This window comes from Adiantum capillus-veneris, chromosome 1 (genome assembly GCF_014529385.1).
Source record: "Adiantum capillus-veneris isolate H3 chromosome 1, ASM1452938v2, whole genome shotgun sequence".
Taxonomy (NCBI): Eukaryota; Viridiplantae; Streptophyta; class Polypodiopsida; order Polypodiales; family Pteridaceae; genus Adiantum; species Adiantum capillus-veneris.
Window position 1 is genome coordinate 43032660 of NC_140931.1, and position 10669 is coordinate 43043328.

Here is a 10669-nt window from a genome sequence, read left to right on the forward strand (position 1 = left end):
CATGTGCTCATTGAGCTAAAATCCATGAATAGTCCATACACTAGTCCCACCATGTATATATTGCTTTATTCACCAATAATCCTCCTCCATGCATGTGTAAAGGGAAACTTGGATGCTTTGTATTATGATATGACAAAGGAGGGGCTCACTCTTGGATGCATTGTACAAATTCAACAAAGGAGGGGGCCAATAAAAGACTTTTGTAGGCATAAAAAATAGGCTTTTTGGTGAGATTTTTGGCACCCATCTCCACTCCGAATTTGGAGCAGTGGTCAAAAGAGAAAATTTGAAACAAAATCTGAATAATCACCTCAAACATTTTGGTGATTTTTGAGGCAACCACCGGTGAGCTATGATTTTTTGACTGGACCCCAGTCTGCCCACTTTTCTCACAACGTAACCCATAGTCTTCTCTCACCTCCTTTCCCACTTCCACACACATACACTTCTTCCTGTCCATCCCTCACTCAAACCTGCAGCTTTCATGGCTTACTTCATCTTCTTCACCATTTCCATCTCTCCTTACTCCATAGCTCAAAAGATTATCATCTCTACACACATAGCTCAATTTCTCTCTTTAGAATCAAATTCATATTACCATAACCTCTTCATTCTTTCATAAAAAGAGAAAAAATCAGCAAATAACCAAGCTCAAGCCGTGCAAAGGGAGGAGTTTGATCATGGAGAATTCAACTTTCCCATGGTCACAAGAACTGCACCGACAAAGTTCTACCACCGCTTCATTCACCGGAGGAGAAGGTGGAAAATTTCATTTACATCTTGTGGTTTCCACCAAATTGTGTATGTTCTCATCCTTCTCTTACTTTTTATCATCGTATAAATCATATAATGCACCTTGAGTGCATATGCCATGTAATTTTACCCCATCCTACTAACTTCAAACTACTAACACTAACTGCTAACATTTTTTTTTGTAAATTGCACCCACTTTACTCTACCGTGGAGTAGGCAACCTCACACAAAAAATCACTCACCTCTCTAGAATCTTCTCTATTTCACCTCAATAGTTCTCTTCTCTTGAGCCCACATCCATGTGACTCAAGAGACAAGAGAGCCCCACTCTCATAAGAACATATAAAAAAATTCATAAACATGGTTTTCTATGAAATTGTTGATTAGGTATAATCCTAATTAGGGCTCTCCTCACCTATAAATAGAGCCCTTATCCCTTTGTAAATGGCAAGGATCCCTACACTATTGCTCACTACTTTGAGCGTGCCATTCACCATCTTAGTTTTAGGGAGTGAGAGTGAGCTCTCTATGCACCACTACATGTGGTGTGTAGGAAAGCTTCTTTGAGCTAGTTGTAACATTGCAAGGGAGTGAGTGATTCATAACTTCCAATCAAAGTTGTACCTACTCTTGTGCATCAATTTAATCAATAAGTTGGGTGCAAATCTCGGGTCAAAACTCTCTTGAGTCTCTCCAATTCACGCTTGGCAACCTCATTTCGTTTGGTTTAAGGTGACGCGTTTTCATTTTGAGATTCTTTTGTAGTATCTGCTTGTATGTGACTCAAGAGCTCTTGTGTTTGTTTTGTTGCTTGGGAAAAAATTATAAGAGGGTTGTATGGTGAGAGGTCTCACATAACCCTAAGATAATGTGTAGATTGCAACATCATCAAACTTAATCGTGTCTCTTGACTCTCCTCCAAGCTGTTCATACACCCACGTCAATCATTAAAACTGAACCTAAATTCTTGCACAAAGATCTCTCTCTTTCTTGTGTGTTTGGTGTGTGTATTTGTAGCATTTAAATTAGTGATAGTGTACCCTTCCTTCTTGCTTGGATTGCTAAGGGATTCTCCTCTTTTGCGTCCTAGTTCGCTCTCTAACTAGGTGGTGCCCCTATCTTGTTTGGGTTTGGTTGTGGGTTGGTTGTTGTGTTGTGCTTGTGGTTGCCCCTAGCCCCAATTGAGCAGCACCGGAGCCTTGAGGGGTGTTTAGAGGTCACCTCTCTTGTTGCCCACCCTGGACCGCCTCAATTTTATTGTGTTGTGCTTGTGGTTGCCCCTTGCCCCAATTGAGCAGCACGGGAGCCTTGAGGGGTGTTTAGAGGTCGCCTCTCTTGTTGCCCTCCCCGGACCGCCTCAATTTTGGTGTCCCCACTAAGGACGGCTTGTGTATTTTTGTGTAGAATCAATCTTTAGCATAGTCAAGTAGTTTGCATGAATCACGAGAATTTGTATGATCCCTTCATTCCCATTGCAAGGCAAAAGGTACACATAATTGATAGTACTAAGTTGAAATTTCAACGTGTAATTCGTAGAATTTTAGGTTATCTTAGGTTGGCTGAGATAAACGCTTCAGTAAATCCTTTTATTTTGCCTCTCATTAGGTAGGACCTTAGTCTGGACGTCTATATTTTTGTTTTGTTTTAAGAATTAGGGCATGCATAGACCATGTATAATGGCCCAGGAATAGAGGTTTTCCCCTTCCATTTCACTGCACACATTAGAGTAAACATTGCAATTAGTAGAAAAATCCATTTTCAACAACGTATGGTGTTCATGTTTGGTGCCCAAAGAGTAGGAGAAATTCTCACGTCACCAAACCATGTCATCCTACCTCTTATTGATTATCATAGGTCATTTGATGTAAATATTTTTATTTTGTTGTAGAAATAGATTGCAATTTAGAAAATATTATTGTGTAAATCTTTTAAAGAAAGAAAAAAAAAACGTGCGTCACTTTGAAATCAATTCAATGGAGAGCCAACACCAAATGTCTGGATATCCTCTTTTCTTTGGAGAGCCTCGAGAGGATGCAGAATTATTTTTAGCAAATTTCAAGACGTCTTGCCATATCAAGAGGATAGTAACTGATCAAGAATGTGTAGAAATGTTTGAGGTGGTCCTTAGGAAAGATGCTAGCACTTGGTTTGACTCTTTGCCTGAGGAAGTTAAGGGGAATTACACAGAATTTTTGAATCGTTTCAAGAAATACTTCTTTGATCCCCAAAACACTCAAAAACTATGGCAAGACATTGTTTCTCATAAGCAAAAAGACTTAGATGACTACTACTTGTAAAAGCAAGAGTTTCTACGTCTTTGGGCTCTATGGATACGAAATGTTGCTAACCCTGGTGATGGTGCAGAATTTCTAAAGAAGGAGAGGTTCATAACCGGACTCTTTTCTGACCTTAAGGTAAAAGTTGGGGCGGGTGCACCTGCTACCTTTGATGCAGTTGAAACTAGGGCTGCTGAGAAATATAAGAAACTCAAGTTCTTAAGGGGGGAGGTTCCAATAGAAGGTCTTAGACCCAAAGGTAAGTCACAAGCATCAACATCTAGGGAGCTTCCTAAGGTAACGGCGGAAGTGATTGAGAAGTTAAATGAATCTTTAAGCAGCCGGCCAATTCACCTTGCACAAGCTGTAGGTCCAAAGGCACAAGCAAAGAAGTCTGAAGAGCGAGATTCACGACGTAGGAGAGTCTTGTAATGTTGGAATTGTGGTGAGTCTGGACATGGGATGTATAATTGTCCTTGGCCCCGTGGGGAGCCAGGGAGACCTAACTTGAATTACCCAGTGATGAATGCAGGTGCAGGAACTAGTCAGTAACCACGGCTTCTACAAAGGCCAAATGGAGCAAGACCACCTCCACAAGGAGTGGAAGGAGTTCCACCTTTGCCAGACCCAAATGTGCATGTGGTAGAGGTGACAAATTCAAGAGAGGTTGACATGGAAGCAAATGGCATTAAGCGTGCTCGAGGGAAAGGTCAGGAGAAAGAAGGAGCTACATCACAAAGTGACCATGGACGAGAAAAGAAGGCAAAGGAGACCAAGGAAGCTAAGAGGACTCGACATCGTATCAACCTCCAAGACTTCCCTCTTGGACATGGTATGGCTCCATACAACCTGTTGGAAGACATGAGAGGTAAGGGTCCTGATATCTCATGGCCTCAGTTTCTTGCATTATGTCCACAAGTTAGGAGGGATTTAACAAAGGCAGTTTGTAACATTTAATGGCCTATAATCTTATGTGTAGCGGAAATTAGCATGAACATAGTGGGCATTTCATTAGAATAGATTCCTAATGAGAATTACAAGAGTGCTTGGGTGGAGAGAGCAACAAAAAGCATAACACCTAGTTAGATAGCATCGACAATACTTTCAAAAGAGAGAGAAATTAAGCTATTGACAACAGTTGAGGACCGGATTTGCATGGAGCCGGTCCCGCCTCCAAAAAGCTTTGTATTATGGTTTCTCCCATCAAGAGAGACATTGTACAATACAATTCTTTGTGTTCCTTCAAGACTAGCTAGTGCAATGAAGATGGAAGCTTCATACACCAAGCAAAACACTTAATCAAACACAACTTGAATTATCCCCGTTCTCAGACCCAAGACCTCACACACCTTCGAAGATGGTGAGAGCTAGCAGGGTATGAGAGTAGATTGAGAAGAAAAAGAAGTATCTTACGAGAAAGATGTACATCTCCTCACATAATCACTCATATTAGCATAGCTTAGCTTAGTAATTAGCTTGGTAGAGAAGATGAGCATGCATTGAAGCTTGGCTCTTGGTTGGATTTGCATCCACATGCCAAGAGAGTGTTGATGTAGGCTTCTATCTCACAAGCTTGGAGTAGGTGATGAGCTCTCCATTAAAGCTTGGGAGGAGATAGAGTATTTTCCTTCACACATGGTCAATTGTGAGAGAGTGTGTGTCCATGCCAAGCAAAAATCAGCCCCCCCTCTCTCTTGGGCGAGCCCTAGCTGCTAATTAGGTCTGGCTTTTGCCTCATTGGACCTCCCCAGGTCAAGCCAATAGGAATTAAGCAGCATAAGTGATAGCCTTCTGACATGTGTCCCCCTTTCCCCTTTTGTGAGAGTTTTAGGTAATTAAATAATTAAACTAAACTCTCATTGGACCCCTTTGCCTCCTGCCCAATAGGAATCAGGCAAGCCATGGGGCTCCTGAATGCTCATTGGACCCCTTGGGAGACTGCCCAATAATCTTCTAGGAGACTTAATTCTCATTGGTTTCTTTTATTAAATGTTTTTAAATTAATTAAACTAGATTTACTCTAGCTTAATTCTCATTGGTCCACTTCAAGGGTCTTCCAATAGGAATGGGCACACCTTGTGGGCATCTGGCCTAGGGAGCTGACATGTGTCCCTCATTCCCTTTGTGTAAAGGGAGCCTGTGTGTGTGTGTGTGGCTTTCTCTCTCATCCCCTAGATTTGGGGCTCGCCCCCTCCCATGTAGGGATGTGCAAAGACTTTTAGGGCACACACAAAGCATCCAATTTTTCCTAGGGTTGACCTTTGGACACAACCTTTGAATTTTGGAACCTTAGCATTTTGGAAGTCTTAATGGGCTGAACCTTAGGGTCTTTTTGGCCCATTGTTTCACATGGCTCTTTTGCAGATGCCCCCCCTTTGGATCCCTATTTTCCCTCCTTTGGATCCCTACTGTGGCCGGTCTGCTAGCTTAACCAATATTCTAGCTTTTTCTCCCTTGGCACTTCCCCACATTAAATGATCAGTTTAATATGAGAAAATCATTTAGGAGAATTAGATATTGATTATTATGACATTACCTCTCTCTTGAAATCATAGTCGTCCTCGACTATGGTGTAGAGAAGATAAAGCATATGCATGAGTCCTTTTCTTAGCGGGTAGAGGATCCCTATGTTACCCTACGACATCATTCCATAATGGATGACTAGTCCATTTGGCGCTTGAGAGCCTGAGGCTGCCGCAAGCATGTCTGCACATTAGTCCTATCAGTCTTCCATAGTAGAGTGACAAGCTCTACTTGGTGTTTGGGAGACGTCGTCTCCGCAAACTTGATCTAAGCATGCATACTACTTCATTTTTGTGCACAAATAAAGAAAAAGAGAGTCTTATAAGACAAAAATTTTGTTCATTTTTAACATTTTGTACATTTGCTTACTCTTGGGAAGCATTGTAAGCATTGACAAGGTTTAGGTTATCCTTTAATTGTATGCCTTGCATCCATCTAGCATCTTCAAAAGGATAATTCTTAAACTTAATAAGATATCGTCGGATAGTCTTACCGCCTCTTAATACCTTGTCTTCATGTCGGAGAATGGACTCGGGCTGCAGCACCTCCTCGTGGTCCTCGATCTCCGGTGGGTCTTCAATAGTTGGTTCTTGAGGTGGCTCTCCTTTGTAAGGCTTTAATAGGCTCACATGAAAAGCATTGTGTATGAGCCAATGATTGGGCAACTTAAGTTGATAGGCCATCTCATTGATTGGCCTAAGAATCTGGAAGGGACCATAGTACCTTTTTGCTAGTTTAGCATAGTACTTTTGGTGGCCCGTAGGATTCTTGCCCGTCGTGTGCCTTAATCGAGCCTTGGGAAACTTTAACAAGACCCAATCGTTTTCTTTAAAGGCTTGGGCTCTTCTGTGCTTGTCAGCAGCAGCCTTTTGCCTTTGCTGTGAGATAGAGATAGCATCCTTAATCTTTTGGAAAGATTCTTGTAGGTCTCGGCTATACTCATCTGCAGCGAAGATCTTCCCATGTACCTTAAGTAGCAAGGGACTTTTTGATCTTCCCTCAATTACCTCGAAAGGTGCTTTTCCTGTGGAAGTATGTACAGTGTTATTGTAAGCATACTCTACTAAGGGTAAGTACTTCTCCCATTGGGATCTTTGATCTACTTCCGTTACATAGGCTTTTAGTAGATCAAGAATGGTTAGGTTAGCTATTTCACTTTGGCCATCAGTTTGTGGATGATAGGCCGAAGAGAAGTTTAGCCTTGTTCCTAAATTCTCAAAGAGACCCTTCCAGAAATTACTGGTCATTCTAGGATCTCTATCCGACACTATGGACATTGGCAAGCCATGGTACTTGAAAATTTGTGAAATGAAGAGGGTTGCCATTTGATGGGCTTTGATAGTCTTTTTGACAGGTATAAAATGAGCTTGTTTACTGAACCTGTCTACTATCGTCCATATTCCCGTATTCCCATGGATAGACTTAGGCAATCCAAAGATAAAATCCATGGATATGCTCTCCCAAGGTGAATTAGGGATTGGCAATGGTTGAAGCAATCCAAGTTGCTTCCCTCTATCAAATTTTGTCTTTTGACATACCACACATTTGGAAACATACTCGTGTATGTTCACTTTCATGGTAGGCCAATAGAAATATGTTTCAATTCCCTTTAGGGTAGACTGAATCCCTCTATGCCCCGCATATGGGGGAGCATGAGATTCATACATTACTTTCTCACGTAGTGAGTTAGTAACGCATAGTCTATTGCCATAGAGAAGATAACCATCTTGTAAAGTAAATGGTTCTTCTTTCTTCCCTAATGCAAGGGCTGAAATCACATAGCATACTCATCTATCATTGAAGATAGATCATTGTGAGTTGCTATGGAAACCGCATTCACTCTCGGTCGTCTTGAGAGTGCATCGGCTACTTGATTATGCTTGCCAGCAATGTGAGCAATATGAAAATGAAATTGCGAAAGAAAATTTGCCCACCTCATTTGTTTGTCGGAGAGCTTGGTCTGCCTCATGAAGTACTTAAGACTTTGGTGATTCCGTTCGCAGAATGAAAGGAGTCCCCAATAAATAGTGCTTCCATGAGTCTAAGGCATGTAGAACTGCAAGGAGTTCTTTTTCGTATATGCCTAGAGCTTGCTCAACAGGGTCGAGCCTTCGACTCTCATAGCCTATGGCGTGCCCTTCTTGGAGCAGAACAGCCCCAAGGCAATCACCACAAGCATCACATTGGACCTCAAATGGTTTTGAGAGATCCGGTAGTGTAAGCACAGGTTGAGAGATAAGCTTTTCTTTAAGCTTTTAGAAAGCATTGTTCTCCTTAGCAGACCACGTATACCTAACATTTTTCTTTGTTAGGTCATGTAATGGTCCCGCAATTTGTGAGAACTTTTCTATGAAGCGTCTATAGTATGCACACATACCTATAAAGCTTCTTAGTTCATGAAGATTCCTTGGTTTAGGCCATCCTTTTATTACCTCTAACTTGGATGGATCCATTTGGATTCCATCTTGAGAGATAATGTGACCTAAATATTGAATCTCTTGCAAGAAAAATTCACTTTTCTTTCGATTAACATAAAGTTTATTCTCTCTTAAAACTTGAAATATTACCTGGAGGTGTTGCTTGTGTTCCTCCAATGAATTAGAGTAGATGATAATATCATCAAAGAACACTCCAGTGAAGGTTCGATGAGGCCTGAACAGCTTCTCCATCAAGCGGTTGAATGTGGCTGGTGCATTGGTCAAGCCAAAAGGCATGACAATGTATTCGTAAAGACCAAATGTAGTACGAAATGCGGTCTTTACAATGTCTTGATCAACTATCCTTATTTGATGATAGCCACTTTTTAGGTCAATCCTACTGAAGTAGGTCGATCCTTGTAGCTTATCAAATAGGTCTTCTACCCTTGGAACGGGAAACCTATTCTTGATAGTGATCCTATTTAGTGCTCTATAGTCGACACACATACGATATGTGCCGTCTTTCTTTTGCACTAATAGCACAGGTGAGCAAAATGGAGATGAGCTAGGCCTAACCATGCCCTTCTCAACTAACTCATGCACTTGCCGCATAATCTCCTCTTGTTGAGCTTGAGAAACTCTATAAGGAGGTTTGTTAGGCGGTGAACTTCCTGGAAGAAGTTCAATTGCATGGTCGTCATTACCTCGTTTAGGAGGTAGCTCACAAGGGATGTCGTCAATAAAAACATCTTGAAACCCCTTGAGAAAATTGGATAACTCTAATTCCTTTTGGTTGCTTTTATTTTCTTTTGTTAAAGCATTAGGTTCATTTTGAGAATCTTTAACAAAAATCATGTACACGGAAATAGAGCTCTTTATTGACTTGTTGAAAGCTGGTGTATGTACAATGGGGATGGTGTTACCCATCTCCTTAGCATCTATATACATGTCCTTTTCCCTGAACTTAAAGGAGATTCTCCTTTCAGGAAATTTAACATCGGCAGCCAGGCGGTCAAACCATGGTGCCCCTAGGATTACATCCTCATGCTTGAGAGGAGAGATAAAGAAGTCCTCTTTGTCCACATAGCCTTGGACATGAAGCCTCAATTTCCCGATTAAGGGAGTGACTGAAGCTTCTTGCCCCTTGAAGGCACTGTCTGCGGGTAGGATATCTCCCATCTCGTAGGATTGTATGCCTAGCTTGGTGGCTAACTCCATAGATATGAAATTGTGAGTAGAACCAGGGTCAAAGAGAATAAAAGCATCATGTTCTCTTACCTTTCCCCAAGCATGGCATAGAGAGATCCTTTGTGGTGAGTTTGGTGAATCTCCTCCTCTTGGATTTCAACCAAAGAAGCTCTAGGAGGATCTTGGCGGTTGTTCTTTTGGGGACAAGCGCGGTATGCATGCCCTTGTTCGCCGCACTTGAAACACCGGTTATCTTTACGATAACGCTCAATCTCTTCAGGAGAGAGTTTATTCTTTCCTTTGTAAACTCCCTTCTCTTTAGCTTTGTTGGAATTGCCCTTAGGAGACTTTTGGACATTGTCCTTCCCCTTAGGCTCATTGGAACCCTTGTTTTCCGGGGGCTTATTATTTCTTTTACCCCCCGTTTGGAAATTGATTCGCGAGGCCACCATAGTATGGTGTATTACCGCCGATATGGTACGTGGCCTTTGGGAGTTGACATACTCCGCCATTTCTTCGGTTAAGCCCGCACAAAATTGTTGCTTTTGCTCTCCAAAATCCAACTTTTTGAAGACAGTGGCTTTGAGTTGTAGGTCCCAAAACTTGTCTACATATTTGTGGATGGATTCATTGGGAGAGAGCTTTAAGCTTCGCCATTCGGTGAGTACTTTGTCTTTGGCATCGGTGGCCAAAAACTGCTTCATAATGGAAGCTCTTAAAGCCTTCCATGTTCGTGGAGCTTCACCGTTGGCTCGTAGGCTAGACCACCATTGTCTGGCGGACTTTTGAAAGTGCATAGCTACATGGCGTAGCTTAGAGGACTCCGTGAAGCCCTCATCTCCAAACGCCGCATCGAATTGCTGGATAAAGGCCAAAACTTTGTCTGTAGCACCAAAGGTGCCATCATAGGTAAGGAAAGAGATGCTCTTCCCTCCCTCTTTGAATTTCTTCAACTTGGATGACCTCTTCCATGCGGCATAGGATTTCCTATGGCCTCTTCTTTTTGATGGTTCAAAAGTTGCACCATCACTTTCTTCAGAAGATGAAGAATTTGAAGAAGGTGGAGAAGAGGGTGACCTCTTTCTCGCCTTTTTCTTGTCTTGATCTTTGTCGTCTTCACCATAGCTTTCATAAGAGGAAGAGGATGAAGAAGATGGAGAAGAGGGTGTCCTCTTTCTCGCCTTTTTCTTCTCTTGCTTTTTATCATCCCTCTTTGAATTATGGCGTGGAGAAGAGTGTAATGGTCTTCTCCGCTTTGGTGGTGATGGAGAGCGTTTAGCCCGCCGTCTTCGTGGAGCCATCTCCGCCGAGGTGACGGGAGACTCGCTTCTTTCTCGTTCCTTCGGTGGAGGCTCTGAGTTCTCCTTTGGGAAGGAGATGCATCATCAAGAAGTAAGTTCTTGAGCCCTTCATATGGATTCTCTTCTTCTTCCCGAATCGGAGAGAGACCTCTTTTGGTAGTCTCACAAGGAGGCTTCCTAGGTGTTCTCTCGTCATGGTGATGAGCTTGGA